The sequence below is a fragment of the Leopardus geoffroyi genome, chromosome C1, assembly GCF_018350155.1.
Source record: "Leopardus geoffroyi isolate Oge1 chromosome C1, O.geoffroyi_Oge1_pat1.0, whole genome shotgun sequence".
In the NCBI taxonomy this organism is placed as follows: domain Eukaryota; kingdom Metazoa; phylum Chordata; class Mammalia; order Carnivora; family Felidae; genus Leopardus; species Leopardus geoffroyi.
The window spans coordinates 79,688,871-79,714,216 of record NC_059328.1 but is presented as its reverse complement, the minus strand read 5'-3'; the positions used below and the strand labels follow the sequence as shown (position 1 = coordinate 79,714,216).

The window sequence follows — 25,346 nt, the reverse complement described above, 5'->3', positions numbered from 1 at the left end:
CAATAGTTAGTTTATTTTTGCTTTTGTTTCCCTTGCCTCAGGAGACATATCTAGAAGGACGTTGCTGTGACCAATGACAGAAAAATTACTGCCTGTACTGTCTTCCAGGATTTTTATGGTTTTAGGTCTCATATTTAGGTCCTTAATCCATTTTGAGTTTATTTTTGTGTGTGGTATAAGAAAGTGGTCCAGTTTCATTCTTTTGCATGTAGCTCTCCAGTTTTCCCAACACCATTTTTGAAAAGACTATCTTTTTCCCATTGCATATTCTTGAACACTAGGCATTTTAAAAATAATGAATGTAGTGTGTTGAATAATAACCCCCAAAGATCACTGGAACCTGTTATGTTACTTTATAGGATAAGGGGTCTTTGTAGATGTGGTTAAGGATCATGAGATGGGGACATTATCCTGGGTTATCTTGGTGGGCCCTAAATGCAATCACAAGTGTCTCTGTTAGAGGCAGAGGGAGATTTGTCACAGACAGAAGGGGAGAAAGCAGTGTGACCACAGAGATGCAGTGATTGGAGCGATGTAGCGACAAGCCAAGCAATGCTAGTGGTTCCCAGAAGCCGGAAAAGGCAAGGAGCAGATTCTTCCTTGGAGTCTCCAGAAAGAACACGGCCCTGCCAACACCTTAATTTCAGACCAGTGAAACTGATTTCAGACTTCCAGCCTCCAAACTGTGAGAAAATACATTTGTGTTGCTTTAAGCCACCAAGTCGGTGACAATTTGTTACAGCAGTGGCAGGAAAACTAATGCAATGAAAAACTGTAACACTGGAAAGACAGGTTCCCCTGGAGAAAGGTGCAGTATGGAAAGAAGGCATGAAGTGATGAAGAAGAGTTGGATGTTGGGGGTTAAGGGACGGTTAGCTGGACTTGGCACTGACTCACGGTGATAAGAGGCAGTGGTGTGCTGGAGCTGGCTCCTGTTATTGCCTCACATGAGTCACCGCGCACACCTTTTCCCAGCTTCATGTTTAGCGCCATCACCTTGGTAGCTTGAAGTCAGCGGTGGTGGGACTGTCTACACCATGGAAAATGGCAAACACTACAAAACAGGGCTTTTCTCCTGGAGAGCCAGCCATTTAATATTTGCCATTGAGTGAAGGAAAAAGGAGAAATGGAAGGTGGGTTAGGTTTAGAAAGTAGGGCTGAGAAGACCAGCATTGTTGTTTGCATGAATACTTATGTGCCATTAATGGAAATGGGAACATAGGGAAGGTGATCTAATTTTAGAGATAGGAATTCAGCATGGGATTTGGATTTTCTCCTTGCATTTACTGCATTTATATTTATCTTATATTCCACCCTATGTCATATACTGGGCCAGGCACGGGAGTACAGTAATGCTTTAAGACACAGACCCAGCCTCATGGAGTTTGCGGTTGAGTGGGGAAGACAGTTCCAGTAGGATTGGGTAACAGCTAATAAAGATACGAGCATACCCCAAAGACAGTGTGCAGGAAAAGTAGAGGCGAGATGGGGACTTCTCAGAGGAGACGACCTTTGCACAGTCTGAAGGAAGAGTAAAATTTGCCAAGCATGGAATCATGGGGGAAGAAGGAATTATAAATAGCAAGACTTGCAGTGACCCAATGAGTGGAGAAATGAACAGTGGGGTGTGGAAGGGAGGTTGAAAGTGGTGGTGATCAGACCAGATACTTTGGGATACAGAAGAGCTAAAAGTTAAAGTCACAGGGTCATTGAGAGTGGCCACCTCCAATCCAGCCTGGACCAGCATTAATAGTCAAGGCATCTGGTCCAAGGAATGGAGTCAGGCACAGCGCCAAGGGCTCTAGGAGGGAGTAGTTCCCAGGGATGGGTGGATGACAGAGATGAAGATCAGGCCAGGTGAGGAAAGGATGCAGGAGTTAGGATGCCATCCCCTGTGAGAGGAGAAGAAAGACAGAGATAGAAGCTGGCTGTTTGGGGGTGGGGAGGTGAACAGGAGTGGAATTCAGGAGATGGTGCAGAAGCCTGGGCAAGCAGGCTAGCCTCAGACAGTGGGAGTTCAGCTGGCCCCGTGTTCCATGAGGCTGGTCTACTGCCCCACCCTGGCACTGGCTCAGCAGCTAACATTGAGTGATCATTCAATAAATATGTGCTGAGGGAATAAGCGAGTGAGTTAGGAAGAGAGGAAGAATAGGAGGCTTCCTAGGGTTCCTTTTGCTCCACGGACACTGGACAGAAGACTCTGGGGAGCTGGCAATTCCATTCTCTTAAGGTGAGGGCCTTCCACTGAACTAGCAGGCTTGGTTCTTGGTCAGGTGCACAGGCATTTGGCAGATCATCAATGCTGGTAGGTGGGTGAGACTGGAGTAGGTAGGAGCTTCCAGGATCGCAGTAAGCAAAGGCCTCAAGGTGTAAATCAGTGTGGCAGGTGCAGGAAACACGAGGGGCTGGGCGTTGCTGGAGCATGGGGTATGTGGGGCAGCAGTGGGAGATGGACCCTGAATGTCATGTGAAGGGGTTTGGATTTTATCCTGGAAGCCGTGTGGAGCTACTGGAAGGTTTTAAACATGGGAATGACAGTCGGGTTTATATTTGGGAAAGACCACTCTGGCAGTGGTGCAAATTTGCTTGGAAGGGATGAGGCAAGAGGCAGAGAAACTCATTTGGAGATTGTTTTCATAGTGCAGGTGAAAGCTAATGAGATCCTACACTCATATAATGGTTCTGGACATAGCAGGAGACACAATAAAGAGGTATTTAGGAGGCTCAGTCAAGACATGGGGTGAAGATGACAGTCAGGCCTGCACATGTGGCAATGTAACCCTTACTCAAGACAAGGGTCTTTGTGGAAAGCAAAGGGTGACCCCCCCCCCCCCCCCACTGAGCATCGTAACACTGGGCGAGGGGACCACAGCTTGTACTGCTGGCCACTGGCCACTATCTCTAACACCTGGAGATAGCAGCATCTATCCTCACCAGAATGGGGCCCACCAGTGCATGCCTTTTTGAGCCTGGCACCCGTCTCGAAGGTGGGTTTCAGGTGCACCTATTTGCCAGAGCCCAGGGCACATGCCTGTACGCCAGCTTTAAGGGAAGCTGAGAAACTGAGTACCTATGCTATCTTTGCTTCCACCTTAACTATTAAGGTGGAGAATTCTCCTACAGAAGTCTGTTCAGAGGGGCTGCTCAGCCATAAAGAAAGACTGATGTCTACTAAAAAATGTGAGGAATGAGGAAAACCAAGACCAAGACCAGAACCCTGGGGAAAGCCATTATTTAAGGAAGAAAAGGTACAAAGTCAGTGAAGGAAACCAGAAAGGAAGAATCAGAAGCTAAGAGAAGATTCAGAAAAATAAGAGAGTGCAGTGTTGCAAAAGCCCTGTAAAGAGAGGGCTTTGAGCAGGACTGAACAGCCACTGGATTGGATGATTGAGAGGCAGCCAGGGGCCTTGGGGGGAACATTTTCAAGAGCAAGTGGGAGTGAAGACTAGAGTATAGGGGACTCAGGAATGTGTGTTATGTTAGTGAAGATGGTGTAGACTACTCTTTCAAGAAGTTTGGCCAGGAAAAGAAGAACAAAGAAAAAGAAAGTCAAAACTAAGGAGTGGCATAGGATGGGAGGGATGGATTTGGGTTTTGAGCCTGAAGCACCTCAAGTATGTTTATAGGTGTATGTGCCAGGCCAACCCTGTGCTCCCTGAGGGTGCCCACCCATTGTAGGAAGAACCAATTTAGCAATGGCCTCTCCCTTTATGTTGCTCTGAGAACATTGCTATGTTCAGCGAAAGGTGTTAGTGTTCTTTTTAAGATTCCGAACTACCCATGAAGTTTTCCTTCTTCAGGAATTAAGAACATGGAAAGTCTCAAACTTTGCATGTAGTGTTTGCACATGTTCACTGTAGAAGGCATCCTGAAGGAGTATGGCGGGGGAGGGGGGCATAGATTGGGAGGGAAAGACTGGGACTGAGCATGACCTGGTAGCATCTCAGCCAGGACATCTTCCCTTTCCAGCTCTAGGACAGGCATGACACCCAGCCTAGGCTCCTTTGGCACCTGGGCTGGTGGCTGTGCCTTCTGTGCCTGTCCTGGGAGACTCATCAAGTTGGATGCTGTCAACATCCTCCTACCCAACATGTTTACAAATCCAAGAGTTGATTCATAGAACTCAAGGAGAACATCAGAACTTTGTTGAACTATTCATTGAAGTTGTAACCTTCTGTCATTCCAAAGACCTCTCATCAACCTCTAGGTTCACCCAATTATTATAGATGAGTAGATAAAAGCTTCTACCTTCTGAGGAGTTCTGAATACTTTCACTTATCACATACCCTCAGAAATATGCCCAGGCGTAAAATTTGTGAATGGCCTCATTTTTGAGGTGGGAAACCAACGAGCAAGTAAGACAAGAAGACAAGTCCCTACCCCCACCACACACAGAGTTCTAAACACCTGGAGGAGACAACACGAGACCCAGGACCCTTTTTTCTGCCTATCAAGTAGTAAGAGACTATGGAATGTTTATTTGATTGTGCTAAAGCAGTGGGAGTGGGGGTGGGGGTAGATTCAGGGGGGAGAAAGATAGTGGATGGGAGACAAATGCATATTTATCACCCACCTTTAATTTGCATGAAAGATTGTAGCCCAAGAAGACAATGTTGAGTACTTTGTGAATAACCAGAAAAGCCTGTGACAAAGCAGTTCTGGAAACAACTGAGCAGCGGGCCACCCGGCTCCCTGCACTGATGCTGTTGACAGAGGCTCTGTTCATTTGCCGCAGGGTGAAACGGTCTGTCATCAAAGTGCCTAAATCAGAGGCAGGCAGAGGCTGAATCCAACTGCCTACCCTGGGTGGCACGGCCAAGCCTTCAGCGTCCCTCTGCTGCCCCACCGACTATCTCCTGACTCAACCAGCAGGTGATGTGGACAGTGTGCTTCTGCCCCCACGGTGGGTTCCCCCTTGGGAGACCTTTCATCAATGGCTTTCTAAAAGGGTCTGTTTGTTTGTGGGGAAGAGTTGCTGTCACCCGTAAGACCTCTGACCCCGAGACCCCAGCCATCCAACAAGAGTGTACCTGTCGTGTAGGGCAGACGTGTGTGTGCCTGATTTCTAGCTACGGTTCCCTGGAGATAATTAAGTTCAAAAGAAATGCCTTTGGGTCTTGGCCCAGCTCAGTCAAGTTAGAGAAGGCCTGGAAGGGGAAAGACAGACTGCACAATTGGGGCGAATTGCTTTCATTTGTAGCTTCTTTCTTCTTTCAGACACTATGTCAACTTGCCTCCTAAGGGGGTTTGCTCGTAGGGAAGACATGAAATCCGTTGAATTTGGCTGAGCATCCCATTTAATGAAAGCAATAAATCATGTCAGTGAGGGAGGTCTGGGAGAGCCGAGCCAGGGAAGGTGGGATAGGGGTTTCTGGAGGAAAGGGAGGGTAACCATCTGCCTCATGCTTGGTCTCTTTTATAATCAACAATACAGTGGGGGAGAATGAAGGTTGCGAGGGAGGTGCCCAAGAGAGCCTGCAGGGAAGCCCCAGTGTGCTTCTTGATTTCTCAAGGGGGGTGGGGGGGTCTTCTCAAATCCTGGTTCCCTCGTGTGCAGAAGGGTCAGCTTCTATAGTATACACTGCAGGTGGGTGGCCTGTGTGATGTGATGTGGAAGAGCCAAGGGAGGGTCCCACATTGTCTCCTGTACTCACCGTTGCTCATGGAAAGTGCTACTACTGGAGAAGCACTGTGCTCTTCTCAATTCACCTACCCTGGAGTTCAGCTAGTTTTAGGGCTGGTCACCCCCATTAGAATGTGTCCTGAGGGGGAGACCAGAACTAAGCAGGGCAACCCCACCAACGTCAGACTTTACCTAGAGCAGGCCCTGCAGCCAAGCTCCATTAAGAATAAGTGATTTGGTGGGGCGCCTGGGTGGCGCAGTCGGTTAAGCGTCCGACTTCAGCCAGGTCACGATCTCGCGGTCCGTGAGTTCAAGCCCCGCGTCGGGCTCTGGGCTGATGGCTCAGAGCCTGGAGCCTGTTTCCGATTCTGTGTCTCCCTCTCTCTCTGACCCTCCCCCGTTCATGCTCTGTCTCTCTCTGTCCCAAAAATAAATAAACGTTGAAAAAAAAAAAATTAAAAAAAAAAAAAAAAGAATAAGTGATTTGGGGGGCACCTGGGTGACTCAGTTACATATCCAACTTCAGCTCAGGTCATGATCTCATGGTTTGCGTGTTCCAGCCCCGTGTTGGACTCTATGCTGACAGCTCAGAGCCTGGAACCTGCTTCAGATTCTGTGTCTCCCTCTCTCTCTGCCCCTCACCCACTCATGTTCTGTCCCTCTGTATCTCAAAAATAAACATTAAAAAATTTTTAAAAAAAGAATAAGTGATTTTGCCATAAAGTTCTAATGTGACAAAGACCCTCCCACTCTATGCCTCAGCTCTTATAATCTGTGAAGTAGTGATAATAATGCCTACCTAACAGGGCCATTACAGGGGTGAAGCGACATCGTGAAGTAAAAGCTCTGGGTAGCTGCGATATACAGTGCAGGTTCTGGAGGCATCCAGCCTGCTGCCTCTCAGGATCTGGTTAGTCGGGCTAGCTGGTTTAGATCCATGGGTTTTCCCTGCACTTTCTGTCCTCTCCTACTGTGTATTCCAGTGCCCTTCCTCAGCAGCCTGTGACATATCGCACCATCAAGCCGTAACCCTCCTTTTTAAGAAACAGCAGTGTAGACAGAGAGATGACAGGCACACAGAACAATCGACAATCTCTATACAAACAGACACATTAAATAAATATCAATTCACATTTATGGGCAAATAATGAGGTCAGTGTACTTAGGAATAACTTGGTAAGAATGGGCTTGTCTGTACTTCCTGGGTGATTGACTGCTCTCAGCAAAGTCCCCAAACATTTTCTAAACAAAGGAGTCAACCTGGGAAAACACCACCTGCTTGGAACTGCATTAGTCCAGTGCCTCAGGGAAAAGCAGGGTCAGCACTTTCCCCTCATGGGCCATCTCTTAACAGTGAGAGGGGCTGGGTGGAGAAATATGAGTAAATTTTTATGAAGCTCCCAATGCAGAGTCTGTATGCTCCAGAGCAGTAGAGACTGTGATAAGTGAGATCTATGGGGTAGTCAGGATTGTTTACAGGACTACCAACCTCTGTGTGGGGAACTAGCCCACTGATATGGAAGGGTCATCTCTAGATCTTTCTTTCTCCTGGGCTCAGTTTTCTCTCTAGTATGATTTAGTACATCGGATAAAACCCCAGAAAGGCTCAATTAATTCATTTAGAGTCTTTTTCCCATTCCCTATTAGATGAAATGTTTTAAGAAAAATTACACAGAATAATTTTTTTAAACTCATCTTGGTATAGGTTTAGTTTCAAGTGTGGGGCGCCTGGGTGGCTCAGTCAGTTAAGTGTCCAACTCTTGGTTTCTGCTCAGGTCATGATCTCACGGTTCATGAGTTCGAGCCCCATGTTGGGCTCCATGCTGACAGTGCAGAGTCTGCTTGGGATTCTCTCCCTCTCTCTCTCTCTGCCCCTCCCCTGCTCACTCTCTCTGTCTCTCGAAATAAACAAACTTAAAAAAAAATTTAATTCAAGGGGTGCCTGGGTGGTTCAGTCACTTAAGCGTCTGACTCTTGGTTTCAGCTCAGGTCATGATCTCGCGATTTGTAAGTTTGAACCCCATGTCGGGCTCTGTGCTGACAGCTCATAACCTGGAGACTGCTTCAGATTCTGTGTCTCCCTCTCTTTCTGCCCCTTCCCCCGCTCACGCTCTGTGTCTTTCTCTCTCAAAAATAAATAAACATTAAAGAAAATGGTTGGTTTTTTAAAAATTTATTTCAAGTGTTTCTTGGGAATACAACTTCCAAAAAAACTTATACTCAGTGTGAGTGGTTTTTGGAGGTGCTGGCGTAGAGTTTGCTTGGAACAGGCTACATAGGGGTAAGGGATTAGACCAGTAAAGAAAACAGCTCTGGGACAGGGTATGGCCAGCATGTATGCCTGGAGCAAGGGGTCCATGAAAGGGAAGGTGCCTGGATGCAGACTAAGGAATTTGAGTTTTGCTCTGTTGGCAATGAAGGATGAAAAGGACTTTTAAGCAAGGGAGCAATGATCAGATTAATTCACAGAGTAAGGGAGTCTCTTTGTCTTCACTTGTCATCCCTCTTTTCCCTTCCCACGACACGGCTGGGAAGTGTTCTGGAACTAGTCTTGGCTCAAAGACTGGACCCTAGGCTGACAATTTATTCCACCAGTGTTGTTGTGAGAGTCTGCTATAAGCTGCCCCACTTCTATAGTACCGTAGCCAGTGGACTTTCTCTATCCCAAACCAAAAGGAGATACTTCCAGAAAGCAATGAAAAGCTATCAAGCCACATGACCTCATTCCATTAGGAAAAAAGACTCTTCACATGATAAAATGGCAAGTGGCTTAAAAATCATCCAGTTGGGGGTGCCTGAGTGGCTCAGTTGGTTGAGCGTCCGACTTCGGCTCAGGTCATGATCTCGCGGCCAGTGAGTTTGAGCCCCACGTCGGGCTCTGTGCTGACAGCTCAGAGCCTGGAGCCTGTTTCAGATTCTGTGTCTTCCTCTCTCTGACCCTCCCCCGTTCATGCTCTGTCTCTCTCTCTGTCTCAAAAATAAATAAACGTTAAAAAAAATTAAAAAAAAAAATCATCCAGTCCAATGCAAATGGGAAAACAGGTCCAGAGAATGAAATGATTCAACCAAGGTGAGTAAAACATTTCAATCAACCTTCAAGGGCACCTCTACATTACAGGCTTTGTGTTGGGCACTGAGAACCCATGAAAATAAGACATGGTCCCTGTCCTCAAGGAGTTTACAGTCTGAAAAGGAGAAGAACACCTAAACATATCATTTTATTTTATTGTTTTAAGATTATTTTTAATTTAGAGAAAGTGGAGGAGAGGAGCAGAGAAAGAAAGAAGCTCAAGCAGGCTCCATGCTCAGTGTGGAGCCTAAGGCAGGGCTCAATCCCGTGATCCTGGGATCATGACCTCAGCCGAAATCAGGAGTCAGATGCCTAACCAACTGAGTCACCCAGGTGTCCCAACATATCATTTGAATAAATGATCTCAAGAGGCATTTGGAATTGGAATAGGTGATTGCTACAGTGCTATTCAGCTCTAAATTTCTATGCATCTATAACTGAAAAAGCATAAGCCTTTAGTGGGGTGATGAATGTGGTTAGGTGTTAAAAAAAAAAAAACAAGAAAGGAACACTTGGCACAAATTGGAAGATCACAGAAGGCTTTTTAAACTGGGCAGTGTTAGAGCTACCTGTGGTAGCCAGCCTCCCAGGTGGCCCCCAGTGATTCTTGCCTTCTGGTCTTCAAGCCCTTGTGTAGTGTTTGCCCACACAGGGTCTGGTAGGGGGCATGATGGGGGTCACAAATGCCACTGTGGGTTTCATCTCTGTCTCTTGACTCGCTCCTGGGGAAGGCAGCCCCCATGCTGTGAGGACACTCAAGCAGTCCATGGAGAAGTCCATGGAGAAGAGCCAAAGCCTCTGCCATCAGCCAACACCAACTTGCCAGCCAAGTGAGTGGACCACCCTGCGAGGGGCTCTTGCAGCCCCAGGCAAAATTCAGATAACTCTCCTTGCTGGGCACCGGCTAGAATCTCACGAGAAAGTCTGAGCCAGAGCCAAATTCTTGACTCAGGGAACGTGTGCGAGACAATAAGCGATCGGTATTGTTTTCAGCCACTAAGTTTTGGGGTGATTTGTGAAGCAGCAATAAATAATGAACCTAACACCCATGTGAAAAATACAGGTGCCCTGTTACCCAACCCAGTAATCTCTCGACCGTTTTCAATGTAGCACCCCAATTTTTTCTGCTACCAAAACCTTATCAAATACTTTTTATTATTTTTATATAAAGAAACTTCACAGTCTGTGGTTCAGTAAACATTTAATAAAATAGGTTACATTTAAAAAAAAATAAGCGATTTGGAAAAAGGTTTATAGAGTTTGGCAGGATATTCATTTTCCTTCAGTTCCACTTGGTATAATGGCAGTGGCATTTTGACAAATACTCTTTTCTTCAATTGCCTTCTTTATATGGTGGCATTTTGGCAAGAGGATTTCTTTTCTGTGTGGTGGCATTTCTGAAATAGTTGTATGTGTGTTTCGTTGTTTGTTTGTTTTCTAAATAGTAGGTTTACAAAAAAAAAGGTCCCTGTTTCAATTTGTAAAAAAAAAAAAAAAAAAAAAGTACTTCAGCAGAAACCCAGGATGGCTTTGTCAGTGTTTTGAAACACCCGAGATTTTTAGTTTCCGGGATTTTATTCTCAGTCTAATTCAATTTGGGGAAGAGTTTCTTTCACCAAAAGTAGATGGCAAGGATGGAATCCATGTATATGGAAAACTGCTTCTAATAGGTGTAAATTCTATTTAAGCAGGCCCAGGTGCCCAAGCCAATTAGAGGAAATGGAACCTGGCAGATGGAGAGACGCTCACCAGGGTCCCCTGGGAGCAGGGGTTTTAATCATAGCCCAGCGGTGAGGAACACTTAATGGAGATTTGGAGATTATTAGAAACCATTAGCACCTTGTCAACCACAGCAATCAAGAGTGCCTTTTGCTTTAAACTGTAGCCTCCACTTTCTCTCTGAGACCATGAAAGACCAGATTCAGGGAGTTACTTGAAGCAACCCTGCTTGCTATGATCTCACTCTGAGGAGCTTCTTGGATTATAGCGGGAAGGGTGAATGGGACAAGTCTAGGGTCCTCACCTTAATTCCATCTACTCCTTCTGGAGTGAGTCTTCTGGCTGGCAGATTGTTCTTTCAAAGAGATGTCTTCATTCTGGCACCCTGCAACCCCCTTCCTCCCTGTCTCCAGTGTCCTGGGTCAACTCAGTAGGACATCTTTGGGGTCATAAATGCTGGATAGAGATGACAGACCCAGACACCTCTCCATTTACCTCTCTGTACTGAGGCGCCATGGTGTGGAGGTTGGTATACAGGCTCTGATCGAAGTCAGGGCTCTGTCATTTACCATCTGTGTCACTTGGACGAGTTATTTAAACTCTTTGAAGCTGGTTTTTAATCTGTCAACATGCATTCCTTATAGGGTCATTGTGAGGATAAAAAATATAATCCTTGACAGTAATTACTTCCTATGTACCAGGCATCATTCTAAGATTTTTATGAATATTAACACATTTAATCCTCACAACAACCTTATGAAGTAGGCACTTTCATTATCCCCATTTTACTGATGAGGAAACTGAGGCACAGAAAGGTTAAGTAACTTCCCCATGGTCACAGAGTTAACAAATGTCAGAGCGAGGCCTCAAATCTGGGCAATCTGAACTGAACCGATGATCTTAATGCCACACTGTAATGTCTCCATGGAGGTGTCAGGCATTAATAGTAATATCAGCTATTATTATTTGGCATGTCCTTCCCACTTTGCAAGCTGCTAAGTCTGGGCCCTGCTGCCATTGATGTTACTGGGATGTTGGTGGGATATGAGCCTCTACAACCAACCTAACCACTAAGTGACATTCTTAGAACTTCCTCTTGAATTACATCTGACTCTGGTGAGCATATTGTCTGAAACCATCTGGCAGATTTGGGCACTGGTCACTCGATGTTGGCCAAGCAAGGACTCCTGAGCAGAGATGAGCAGGCTGAAAGCCAAGCTCTACCCAGGGTCGTCTGCAGCTGTTATCAATCAGGCTGGTGGCAGAGGATGTGGAATCAGCAGGAGCACTTTTATCCCAGGCTGAACACAAGGCTGTCAGCTGGAAACACAGCCCTTGCTCTCGGGTAATTCCTGACTTCCTATTAGAAATAAACAAAAAGCCCGCTCTACTGAATTTCCCACTCGGCCTTACGGCTTGGCAACAGTCCCTAATGCCTATCACCTAAGATAGCAAAGATAGCCGCTGGACTAGAACAAAAAGGATGGGAAAGGCCATCCCCTCCCTGACCTCTGCTCCGCTACGCTAAGCGACTGATCCTGTGGGAATCCAGATGCATCAGGGTTTTCCAGCCTGGATGGGGTAGGGGGATGGGGTGGGGGGGGGAGTGTCGGGAGGGGAGAGGACAGAGCAGGAAGACAAGAGAAGGAAATGAGTGCTGAGTGAGCAGAGGAGACAAGCCCAAGTACCCCCTTCTGGCTCTCAGTGCCCTGCCCCTTGCTGCAAGTCCCAGGCACACCAGGGCCCACTGACGGAGTCCACTAGGGGAGGCCCAGTGCCAGCCTGACAGGTTGGTGGGGGTGGGGGAGATTCTGGCTGCGGATGGAGAGGTTGAGCTCTGTGGGATTGAAACGGATGGCCCAGGTCATAGCGGAGGCGGGAAGGCCCCCCTCCCCACAGCGCACTCTTAGGTTTGTGCTGTTTACCCTGTGTCTGTGGGAAGGAGCATCTTTGTGGACATGCTGTCTTTCCTAGGCCTCCCTAGGCCTCCCATGCCACACTTGGCAGCTGTCGTCACTGTTTCCTGTCACGGTGAGCTGCCTTCCAGGTGACAGGATACCTGCCTGATACGATTTGACTTGACTCTCCTCCCCCAAATGAAACTGCCTTCCTATTTATGATTTTGTGCCACCACAGCACAAGTGTAGGGTTTTCAAGGCTGGTGTTTCAGAAGCTCTTTTTGTCCCGCATGTGCTAAACTCGATTTTGGGGCATATTCCATCATGCCCTCAGGGTAGGGCAAAGTACATAATATGTGAAGCTCGGTGCAGAATGAAAATGTAGGGCCCTGGTTCAAAAGTCATTAAGAATCGCAAGATGGTAATAGTATAGCAGTAGACCAAGCACGGGATCCTTCTGAGTTCAGAGCCCTGTACCAGTCACATCCACGAAGCTGGTCCTGCCTGGGCCTGAGAGGCTACATTTCTATAGGCAAGGTTAACTGAATCAAAATACACAGTGTACGCACCAAGAATCATAAAATACGTAGGAATAAATCTAAACAAAGATGTAAAAGATCTGTATGCTGAAAACTATAGAAAGCTTATGAAAGAAATTGAAGAAGACACAAAGAAATGGAAAAACATCCCATGCCCATGGATTGGAAGAATAAGTATTGTTAAAATGTCAATACTACCCAAAGCTATCTACACATTCAGTGCAATCCCAATCAAAATTGCACCAGCATTCTTCTCGAAGTTAGAACAAGCAATCCTAAAATTTGTACAGAGCCACAACAGACCCCAAATAGCCAAAGTAATATTGAAGAAGAAGACCAAAGCGGGAGGCATCGCAATCCCAGACTTTAGCCTCTACTAAAAAGCTGTAATCATCAAGCCAGCATGGTACTGGCATAAAACAGACACATAGACCAATGGAATAGAATAGAGACTCCAGAATTGGACCCACAAAAGTATGGCCAACTAATCTTTGACAAAGCAGAAAAGAATATCCAATGGAAAAAAGACAGTCTCTTTAACAAATGGTGCTGGGAGAATTGGACAGCAGCATGCAGAAGAATGAAACTAGACCACTTTCTTACACACCATTCACAAAAATAAACTCAAAATGGATAAAGGACCTGAATGTGAGACAGGAAACCATCAAAACCCTAGAGGAGAAAGGTGGAAAAAACCTCTCTGACCTCAGCTGCAGCAATTTCTTACTTGACACATCCCCAATGGCAAGGGAATTAAAAGCAAAAATGGACTATTGGGACCTCATGAAGATAAAAAGCTTATGCACTGCAAAGGAAACAATCAACAAAACTAAAAGGCAACCAACAGAATGGGAAAAGATATTTGCAAATGACATAGACAAAGGGCTAGTATCCAAAGTCTATAAAGAACTCACCAGACTCCACACCTGAAAAACAAATAATCCAGTGAAGAAATGGGCAGAAAACATGAAAAGACACTTCTCTAAAGAAGATATCCAGATGGCCAACAGGCACATGAAAAGATGCTCAACGTCGCTCCTCATCAGGGAAATACAAATCAAAACCACACTGAGATACCACCTCACGCCAGTCCAGGTGGCTAAAATGAACAAATCAGGAGACTATAGATGCTGGTGAGGATGTGGAGAAATGGGAACCCTCTTGCACTGTTGGTGGGAATGCACACTGGTGCAGCCACTCTGGAAAGCAGTGTGGAAGTTCCTCAAAAAATTAAAAATAGATCTACCCTAGGAAAAAAAAAGTTAGGGAGGGAGAAAGTCAAACCATAAGAGACTCTTAAAAACTGAGAACAAACTGAGGGTTGATGGGGGGTGGGTGATGGGCATCGAGGAGGGCACCTGTTGGGATGAGCACTGGGTGTTGTATGGAAACCAATTTGACAATAAATTTCATATTTAAAAAAATTACACAGTGTACATTTTTAGTCTTTTTTTAGTTTTAGATGATTGTAACACTGTATTAAAAGACCAAAGGATAAAGATTTTAGTCATTACTGGATGTATAAAAATATACAGGTCATTAAATTCAGGAGACTTGAACGTCTAGGCATGGCACTCATTAACACATAACTTTTTTTTTTTTTTTTTTGAGAGAAAGCGAGAGCACATGAGCTGGGGAGAGGGGCAGAGGGAGGGAGAGAGAGAGAATCATAAACAGGCTTCACAAGCCCTGACAAGGGGCTCAATCCTACAACCCTGGGATCATGACCTGAGCCAAAATCAAGAGTCGGACACTCAACCAACTGAGCCACCCAGGTGCCCCGATACATGACTGTTTTTGATTGCTGCGTATCATAAACCTAATCTCTCCCACCCTTGTACCACTGCCACTCCCATCTCACCAGCTCCTCTGTGACTCCGAAAGCACATCTCATAACTGGAGTGGGGGTCACCTGAGGATGTGGCCGCTGTCACATAGCCATGCCAATCACAAGGAAGCAGTTTTCAGGGGAAGGGAAGTTCAGCTCACAGTTGTAGATCTGGAAAACCGGGAACCAGATCTGGGAGGTTAACATGGATGACAAGGAGGAAGAAAGAAGTTCAATGTGTGACTGGCAGGTCGAGGTTGGAATTCCAGGTCAGAGGCAGTGCCATGTCTAGATCCACCAGTCTCCTGGATGGGGGTCAGGGAGTCATGTCACCCTCAGAGCACTGAGCCAAAGCCCACCTCCCCCACCCGTCCACCCCCACCCATTCTCCCATGGGTCCTATTCTCTGGTACTGGCTCCAGGATTAACCTGTGTGGACCTGAAGGTGTCCTAACTAAGGGTCCTAACTAAGGTTGCTAAATTTACCAAACAAAAAATATGGGACATCTGGTTACATTTGAGTTTCAGATAAATGATGAATAATGTTTTAGTGTAAGCATTACATGAAACATTTTGTCTGGCAGCCCTAGCGCTAACCCTAGACCCCCTCACCTGGCTCAGGACAGCTTCAGCACAGCTACTAAAGCTCCCAGAGCCGATGCTTTCCCCACCAGCATCTTCCATCCAGCTTTCCTGGACCTGGCTGCTGGTCTGCCCTGGCCTGCCCAGCCCTTTGGTGATGGACCTCACAGGCGTGCTGCCAGAGGAGCTGTTAGCTGCCATGGAAGATGCTGATGCCAGGCAGAGACTCATCTCTGACCCGCGGCCAGGTCTGCTCAGCCTCAGCACATTCCTTCCCAGCTCAGCTCATCCTTGGCGCTGAGACCAGCGGCGGAGGGAGGTCTAAGCTCGGCTCCATCACCCTCCTGCAGGGTGGGCGTGGGGTGGGTTCCGACGGTGTAGGGTAGGGGATGCTCATAAGTCAAGGTCTCCCCTTTATTTCATTTCACTTGTAATCTTCCTTTTTGGAGATGAGGGTGAAAAGTATTGAGTGTCAGGCATGTGTATGCAGTGTTTCCTTATGGTGTGTCATTGAATCCTCACGACCATCATATGAGGTGGGTAAAATTGTCCCTATTTGGAGATGAGAAAACTGAGGAGCCAGTGTCTTACTGCTGGCAGGTACCAGAGCTTGAGTCTGAACTTGAGTTTCTAAACCATGTCTGTGCACTCTCACGACCCAAATTCATCATCAGCCACCCAAGCAGGAACTTGTGAATAATTAATTAACTGGTCATACCTCACTCTCCAATCTGATCCAATCCCTGTCTTTCTCATGCTGTCACTGAAACACCTCTCATACCACTATCAGTCCAGACTCTCACGTGGCTGGAGAGGACAGCAGGCTCTTGGCTGATCTTCTGCTTTGAGTCTTTCCCCTCTCCAACCCATCCATTGCTCAAAACTTTGCTTTCTGAAAAGCAAATCTGACCACTTATCCCCCAACTTACAAATGGCCATAGGTTCACATAACTGCAGCTGGGGTTCCCGACCTTGTGTATGTGGAAGAACCACTCAGAAAGCTTTGTAAAATTCAGATTGCCAGGATCCATCCTAGAGCTTCTGCTTCAGCAGATCGAGGGCCATGCCTGGAATCTGTATTTTCACAAGTCCAAGATGATCCAGAGACCCCCACTCTGAGGAAGGCCTATGGAATAAAAGCCAAATCCTAACATGGCATCAAAGAATCCTTCCAGTCTTGTCCAACTTCCATTTTCAGTCTCATTATCCAGTTCTCTAGACCTGGCCATTGAGCCTATATCCCCTCAACTGGACTCCCACCTCCCCTCTCCTTCCCTCTCCTCTCCCTCCGACCCCCCTTCCCCTCCCCGCCATACCTGCACAGGTCCTGGCAAGGGGTTAGAAGATCAGGGCCCTGGGGCTTGATTGCAAAATCGCTTACCCTCCCCATGCCTCAGGTTCCTCAGCCATACAGTGGGATAACCTTCTTACCATAAGAGTGTTAGGAGGAGAATTACTATGAAGTGCTTAGTGCAGAACCGGGCACATAGAAAGCACTCAGTGAAAGTTAAACATTGTTATTTTTTATTTATATAGCTTTGCTCATTTTGCCTTCTCTTCCTGGGATTTTGTTCCCTCCTATTATCATCTGGAGAAATTCCTTTCATCCTTTAAGATCCAGTTAAAAAGATCTCTGTGAGATCTCTCTGAGGTCTTCAGGTCCCATCAATCCCTGTCTCCTCGTCCATTTCCCCGTAATTATTGCTTTACGTTCTTTATTCATACTATCATATTGTACCAGGGAATCACAGAGATTTGATCTACATATGTGAACTGCCTGAGGGCACTTACCTTTTTGGAGGATTTAGTATAATCTTGGCATATATATATATATATATATATATATATATATATACACACACACACACACACACACACATATATAATATATATTATATAATATATGTTATATATTATATAATATATGTTATATATTATATAATATATGTTATATATTATATATGTTATATATTATATAATATATGTTATATATTATATATATATATTAATTTTTTAATGTTTTATTTATTTTTGAGACAGAGAGAGACAGAACATGAGCAGGGGAGGGTCGGAGAGAGAGGGAGACACAGAATTCAAAGCAGGCTCCAGGCTCTGAGCTGTCAGCACAGCTGAGCTGTCAGCACATGGGGCTCGAACTCACAAACCACAAGATCATGACCTGAGCCAAAGTCAGACACTGAACAGACTGAGCCACCCAAGCACCCCAATCCTGGCTTATTTTGGAATTAAATTCCTCATTACTACTCCCCATTTTGTAAAATTGCGTGTTCAATCTGTTAGTTTAGAATTGAGCTTTGGGAACTTTTTTCTGAGTTTAATGTAAAAATTATAGTATTAAATTAGCTCTTCTCCACCCCAAACCCCCTTCCTACCACTCTCCTTGTTTTCTCTCTCCTGGATTCTCCAGAGTTTCCTCACCATGGTCAGAGTGCAATGACTAGGCTGCTTGGATTGTTTTGCATTCCGAATGCCTTCTTTGGGAACTAATGCTCACCACCCACTCAGAGACATGGCCCTCCATTCTGGTGGCGGGAATGTTCTTCCTCTGTTCTGCCTACAGGGTCCCTAGGAAGGCTGCCAAATGCTGTGCTTTGAGTAGATGTGTCCAAGTCTTATAAAGAAGTTTGGCTTCTATCAGCAGATGCTAGAAGCTTGTCTGGGAGTTCCAGGCCAAGGAGCATCGCTACCTTGGACCCAGGATCACTTTATCCAATAAATGGATGAATGAGCTTTATATAGGCCTATAAAATTTTTTAAGACTTGAAAAACAACATAAACTTTACAAAATAAGAAAAACTGTGAAATTAAAATTGATAAATCTTTAATGAAACATCTACAAAATGCAACATGACTCCAGCTGGTCAACTGCATCTGAATTCACCTCTTAACCTGGTTAAATATGTTATATTTCATGTGAGGTGACAGAACATTTTAGTGATTTTTTGATATAGGATTACTCCAAAAGTAAAAGTGCCTGGGGCTTAGGAACATCTCAGCATGGGCTCGTGTTGCCTGCTGTGACAGAGCTCATGGCTTTCAATGACATGGGCTTAAGGAGTCAGAGAAGAAGGCCCTTATCTGGGCAGTCAGATCAGGAGATCCTATGGGATGGCAGCAAAAGTTTCCTGCAATTCAGACTTTTGGCACGACAGAACATTCCTGTGGAAGGTTGTTTCTCAGCTTTTGGCATAGGACACTGCAGCCCCGGCAAATGTGGCCTGGTCCAGATCACTTCTGACCAGTGGGTGTTCTAGAAGCTCAGACCCACCAAACCTGGAATTCCCATTGTTTTTATTTCATCCACAGATACCTGCAGAGCCCTCCTATATTCCCAGCACTGGGGATACAACAGTGAATAGGCCAGGCACAGCCCCTGCCCTCAGGAAGCTCATAGGCCAGTCCTGGCACAGCTCATCACCAAAGGAAGAAAGGTCACAGGGAAGGGCAGGGGGCTGTGGGTGTTCGGCAGAGACGCTAGTCTGGAGGCCAGGGAGAACTTCCCAAAAGAACTGGCATTTAAGTCATGACAACTGAAGGGTGAAGGGAAGTAGACTACGTGGAAAGACTTTCACACAGGCCCTGCACCACCCTACACCTGGTACTGGGATGCCAGGGATGTGCATCCTGTATGTGCCTGCTGAAGCCCCTCTGGGTTGGCCCAGTAATAGCTCTGACCCCTGCCTTGGTTTCCTGATTTGCCCTAAGTTCTGCAGGCACTACGGCTGGCTCTGCCTGTTGTGCCAGGCCCCTCCCCAACCTGGATGTCCTAGCCTCTGCCCATGATGACGTCTGACCCCTGGGTGGCCCATGCAAAACTATAAGGCTGTCACAACCTGTTTAGGGGCATCATTCCTGCTCCCAAACACCACGTCCTCACCACCCCATCTGACCTCCTCAGAGGTCAACCCAGGCCAGGTCACAACCTCGTGTGCTACCCTCTCTTTGGCTTCTCTGACAAAGAAATCACCCTTTTATAGTCCCGCTGTTTCCCTCTGGCTTGTTCCTGAGGCTCAGCCACACCTTGTGGCAGATCCTACGGGAATGCTGTGTGTCATGAAGCAGTGTTTCCCAAACTAGGGCATCCGGTGATCCCTAAAAATATATCCATGCACTCCAGCTTGAGGAACACTACCTGAAGGATAAAGGCAGGCACTTCTAGATGATTATATGATTACATGATTATAAATACAAACGTCAGTGCGTGCCTGAAACCATGTTGGTACTGAGTTGTCAGGTGGCCAACCACATGTTACAAAACGTTTATTTTTTAAAATTAGCATCAAAATGAATAAAAAAGTAATAATTCCTACAGAGACATGGGGCTCCTGGGTAGCTTAGTCGGTTAAGTATCTCACTCTTGACATTAGTTCAGGTCATAATCTCATGGCTTGTGGGTTTGAGCCCTACGTCAGGCTCTGTGCTGACCATGTAGAACCTGCTTAGGATTATCTGTCTCCCTCTCTCTCTGCCCCTTCCCTGCTCACACTCTGTGTCTCTCATTCAAAATAAATAAATAAACTTAAAAAAAATTCTTACGGAGAATGCTTATGGCTAACCTTAGAATGCTTTCTTGGACTACTGAGGGGTTTGTAGACCCCACTTTGAAGCCTTAGAGTATGGAGAATCCCTCATCTTTTTGGGCCCCAAGCTTTCCCATATCAGAAATGGGCTTACACTGCCCACTTCTTACATACTTCCCCAAAATTATGTCATTATATGAGGTCCATCAACACTTTGCACTCTACCTGAAAATACTGGGTAATTACAAATGTGTTGTTGTTATCTGTCTTGATCTTGTCTGCCAGCTGATAGAGGCCAGCCACTCTATTCATCTCAGTAATCTGGAGCTTTCTCCTCCAATAAAGACCTTGTTCTACTTCCTGGAGGAACAACATAAGGCCAGATTTTCAAGAGAAAACCCACTGGTTTCTACTCCTCAGAGATTGGATTTTGGTTTTAAATTCTGCTTTTCAGATTAACTTGTCTGCTGCCAGTGTGGCTTAATGCTTGAAAGAAAAAAATGTTGTTTGAGTAATATTTACACTATCACCCAGTGGGCCAAGGTTCTGAGCAAAGAAGAAGGTCTAGAAAGGAGTGAATGTACACACACATACACACACACATATGCACACGTTCACATGCACACACATATGCATGCACACACATACCCACAAACCCCACCCAGCTGTGCTAAAGTCTGAGTAGAGGAAAGGGTGCTGGTCTGTGGTGACGTACCTTTCATCTGAGGGGCTGAAAGCTCCTTGCAAGGAAGGTGGGGTGTTAATCCTCACAGCCTCCCCATGACGGTTTCCCTCTAAGCTTTGCTCCGCCCCTAGACCTATGTCCTCTTGTCCTTGTGCCCAACAGGGTGTTCTGTAACAACTGTAACAGTCTGGGGAGGGGCTCCCACTGTTTGGGGTGGGGGGATTAGAAGATAAACATTTGGAATTTTCAGTGTACTTATTGCTTAGGGACTTTTTCTCTTTACCTTGAAAGGAAGGTACAGAGATTTCCCATTTACCCCCTGCCTGAACACATGCAAAGCCTCCACCATTATCAGCATCACTAACCAGAATGGCTTTTTTTTTTTTTTTTTTTTTACCAAGGATGAATCTACATTGACACATCTTAATTACCCAAAGATCATAGTTTACCTTATAGTTCACTCTTGGTGTTGTACTTGCAATGAGTTTGGACAAATGTATAATGATGACATATATCCATTGTTAGAGCATCATACAGAGTATTTTCACTGCCCTGAAATCCTCTGTGCTCTGCTTATTTCTTGGGGATTGTTCTTTTTTGCCAACTATTTTTATGATAATGGACTTCATTTGCTTAAAAATTTTTCACAGTATTCTGGCTTGGGAGTTCTTCATATGCACCCTTTCTTTTCATACGAACTGTATTTGCCTCAGCCTTGGTCCAGATGGGTCTCACAGGTCCAAAGTGAGTTTTATATTAGATCAATTTGTATCTTTTTTTTTTAAATTTTTTTAACGTTTATTTATTTTTGAGACAGAGAGAGACAGAACATGAACAGGGAGGGTCAGAGAGAGAGGGAGACACAGAATCTGAAACAGGCTCCAGGCTCTGAGCTGTCAGCACAGAGCCCGACGCGGGGCTCAAACCCACAGACCGCGAGACCATGACCTGAGCTGAAGGCAGACGCCCAACCGACTGAGCCACCCAGGCGCCCCGATCAATTTGTATCTTTACTTCATATTACTGGTTTAATTTTGGACCTTATATAGATTATATATATGCACATTATATAGATATGCACATATATATATGCACATTATATAGATATGCACATATATGCACATTATATAGATTCAGTTCCTGTGTTCCATGGTACCTCTGCTTCTTTACTTTTCCTATAGAAATTCAGTGCTCTCAAAAGCAAAATCTACATCCAAGATATTTCAATGAACTACATATTCCACTGAAGAAGAAGCTACATTTTTTGGATAATCAAGCTGAGAATAAATGACCAAAGACCTACAAAACTGGGTGGTGGTGAGTAACATCAGGAATCTCCTGACTCTCTACAAATGTCTTCTCACTATTTTTTTACCACTGAATATGAGATATTATGCGTTCACTTCATAATCCCCCTGTAATATATTCATTCCAGATCCCTTAGAACCATGAATTGTTTTTCTGAAAATAATCCTATTTTCCAAGAATCACATGGTGGTGTTATTTAGCCTTCCATGATTCTGAGATACTTCATAGGACAGACAGAATAAACCTTTGATGAACTTGAGTCTTCATGTCTCTTCGGGTAGAAAGCGGCTTCTGAATCTCTATAAACAAAGGGGGAACCTATGGTTTTCTTCTCATCTAAAGCCTTCCTCCAAATAGGAAGTTGGGTGAGTCTGGTTAAATGGGCTGGAGTGGACCCTGCAGGGCCGTTGCGGGTAGAGGGAGTATCTCATTTGGTGCCTGGATCCTCAGAGACTTTTATTTAGTTTTATTAAAAATAAAATTTTTTAGCATTTATTCAGTTTTGAGAGTGAGGGAGGCAGAGCATGAGCAGAGGAGGGGAGAGAGAGAGAGAGGGAGATCTAGAATCTAAAGCAGGTTTGGAGCTGTCAGCACAGGGCCTGATGCGGGGCTTGAACTCACAGACTGCAAGATCATGACCTGAGCTAAAGTCGGGCACTTAACCAACTGAGCCACCCAGGCTCCCCTCCTCAAAGTCTTTTAAAAGCTGTCTAGAACCTAGATTCTATTAAAGATCGTATCCTCTAACTCCTTTCCCATTAAAGCCTGGTAACATGCTCCCCGGGTCTCAATTTTGTATTTTGTGTGCTGCTTTTCAGGGGCCTCTGATATTAACCCCACTGACAGAGGGTTTTAGATGCACAGCAGACACTTCTCCTTCTGCTGCCATTGCTTGGGTGTAGCCAATATTTGTCTAGAAATGATCTCATTGCTGCAGGTCAGGCAGAGAAGTCCCACTGGGCAGGGCCTGGTCTATATCTAGAGATTCTGGAGTTGTTGCCCAAGGAGAAGTCAGACACTAGGGGAGGGAAGATCTCTTGATTTCCTCACAGACATTTTCTGGGGTTCAAGGTTTTGAAGCAGATGATGTGGCTGAAGGACAGTGGAGGCTCCCAGGGGTAGGGGGCAAGAGGAGATGGTAGAGAGCCATAGGCCGAGATCCAGTGATTGATTGACGTGGGCAGCCTGGCCATCACAAGGGCCGTGGCTTAGAAAATACTGTTCTAACTCCACAGCATCTGCTGAAGTCACTTTGTAAAGTGCAGGTCTTTATGGGGTGCCTGGGTGGCTCAGTAGGTTGAGTCAGACTTTGCCTCAGGTCATGATCTTGTGGCTCATGAGTTTGAGCCCCACAGGCCTGTTGGCCTTGCTATTGACAATGTGGAGCCTACTTCTGATCCTCTGTCCTCCTCTCTCTGCCCCTCCCCTGTTTGCTCTCTCTCTCTCAATTCTAAATATTTATAGGGAGACTGGGTGGCTCAGTTGGTTAAGTGCCCAACTTCAGCTTGGGTCATGATCTCGTGGTTCATGGGTTCAAGCCCCGCATCAAGCTCTGTGCTGATAGCTCAGAACCTGGAGCTTGCTTCTGATTCTATGTCTCCCTCTCTCTCTGCCCCTCCCCAATTCATGCTCTGTTTCTCTCTCTCAAATAAACTTTTAAAAAAAAATTTTAAATAAATAAACATTTCTTAAAAAACTATAAAAAAAATAAATACAGTACAGGTCTTCCCAATCAGATTTTCCTTCTCAGTCCTCCTTCATTGTCTGCCCACTCCCCACTCTCACTGCTGGTTTCCTGTCCCTGTGACTTTGCTGGCCTTACAAAGTTCCTCTGGCATTGAGCTCCTGTCCAGGGAGCAGGTTCTATCTCCAGGGTCCTGTCCTGTGCCACCGACTCTGCAAATTTTGGCTTCATACTGTGAAGCTGGTTCTGTGAACTTCTTTCTTTTCCCTAAATATGCTAATTAGTTTTCTATCTTTTTCTCTTTCTTATTTTCCCTGGAGAGTACAGTATCTCCTGGGCCTGCTGGCACTAGGAAGAAGTGACCTGCCTGGGTGTTCCACAGACTTGTTTCACAGCTTTGCCTGCCAGGCCCACTTCTGGGGCTCTCCCGGGAGCCTCCAGTGTCGGTGCCAGTTCTTCGCTCAGATGAGGTGGGATGGGTGACAGAAGGCCTCTCAAAGCTACAGCCTCAGAGCACTGGTCCCTCCACCTGTTGCCCCCGCCCCCAGGGGCCCAGGACATTCCCCATTCCTGAATAGAATAGAACTGTTTGTGAGGAGATACTGGATGTTAACACTGTCTACACATGACCTGAGCTAGGGAAGAAGAGTGTGGGTTTTTGAACTTCCTTTTGGAAGCTTTCAGTCATTCACTGTGTCAAAGGGAGAGAAAGTTGCTTGGATTCAGATAGCACCTGCAATTTTTTAATATCTGCTATTTATTTATGTAAGACACAGGCTTCCCACTGATGTTTTCAGCTCATTTAGGACATGTTTTTATAGCTGAGTCCCTGACCTTGAACCTCCTTCCTTTCCAGCCTACCTCCCCACTCCAATAAAATAGGCCCATCAGAGGACGGAGCAGGCCCAGAGGCTTTTCCCTGGCATGGAATTGGTGTTGTACTTCTCCCAGAATTTTAAAAAAACAATAGATTTAGATTTATGGAAAAGTTACAAAGATAGAATAGAATTCCCATATACCCCTCACCTGCCTTTGCTCTATTGTTCACATCTTCCATCACTAGGGGACATTTGTCACACCAAGAAACCAACACTGGTACATTACGACTAAGTAATCTCTGCCTTTTATTCAGATTTCACTAGTTTTCCCACCCTTTCTGTTTCAGGATGCTGTCTAGGATACCACATTGCATTTACTTTTCCTTGGTCTCCTCTGGCCTGTGACAGTTTCTGACTTTCCTTGTTTAAAAGACTTTGGCAGTTTTGGGGCACCTGGATGGCTCAGTCAGTAAAGTGGCCAACTCTTGATTTCAGCTCAAGTCATGATCTCACAGTTGGTGAGTTTGTGCCCCACATCGGGCTCCACACTGACCAGTGTGGAGCCTGCTTGGGATTCTCTCTCTCTCCCTCTCTCTCTGCCTCTCCCCTGCTCCTGCCCTGTCTCTCAAAATAAATAAACTTAAAAAATAAAATAAAATAAAAGACTTCGGCAGTTTTGAGGAATACTGGTGAGGTATTTTGTCCAATTTGCATTTGTCTGATGCTTTTGTCATGGTTAGACTAAAGTTATGAGTTTGGGGAGGGAAGAACACAGAGGTGGAGTACCACTATTTTATCAAGGGTACACATGATCAACATAACTTATCGCTGATGTGAGCCTGGATTGCCTAAGTGATCACGTCTCTGCTGTCACCTTACTGTCTCTTCTTTCCATACTGCACTCCTGGGAAGCAAGCCCACACTCAGGGAAGGTGGGGGGAAAAGCCAAGTTCCATCTTCCAGAGGAGGGAGTCTCACATATATTACTTGGAAATCCTGTAGGAAGGATCCCAGAGATGTTTTTAAAGCAAGCCAGAAATACCCTTGAGCA

The 25,346-nt window shown here is 45.6% G+C and overlaps 1 protein-coding gene across 2 annotated transcripts in view; it reads left to right on the top strand.

Annotated features, from left to right (window-relative positions):
- The first annotated feature begins 21,671 nt into the window (after nucleotides 1-21,671).
- BCAR3 (BCAR3 adaptor protein, NSP family member) overlaps nucleotides 21,672-25,346 on the top strand; it is a 163,071-nt gene continuing 159,396 nt past the window's right edge. For both annotated transcript variants that reach the window (XM_045478338.1, XM_045478335.1), the window contains exon 1: nucleotides 21,672-21,802. The gene's annotated coding sequence lies outside the window, so the exon portion shown is untranslated. The remainder of the gene's footprint in view (nucleotides 21,803-25,346) is intronic.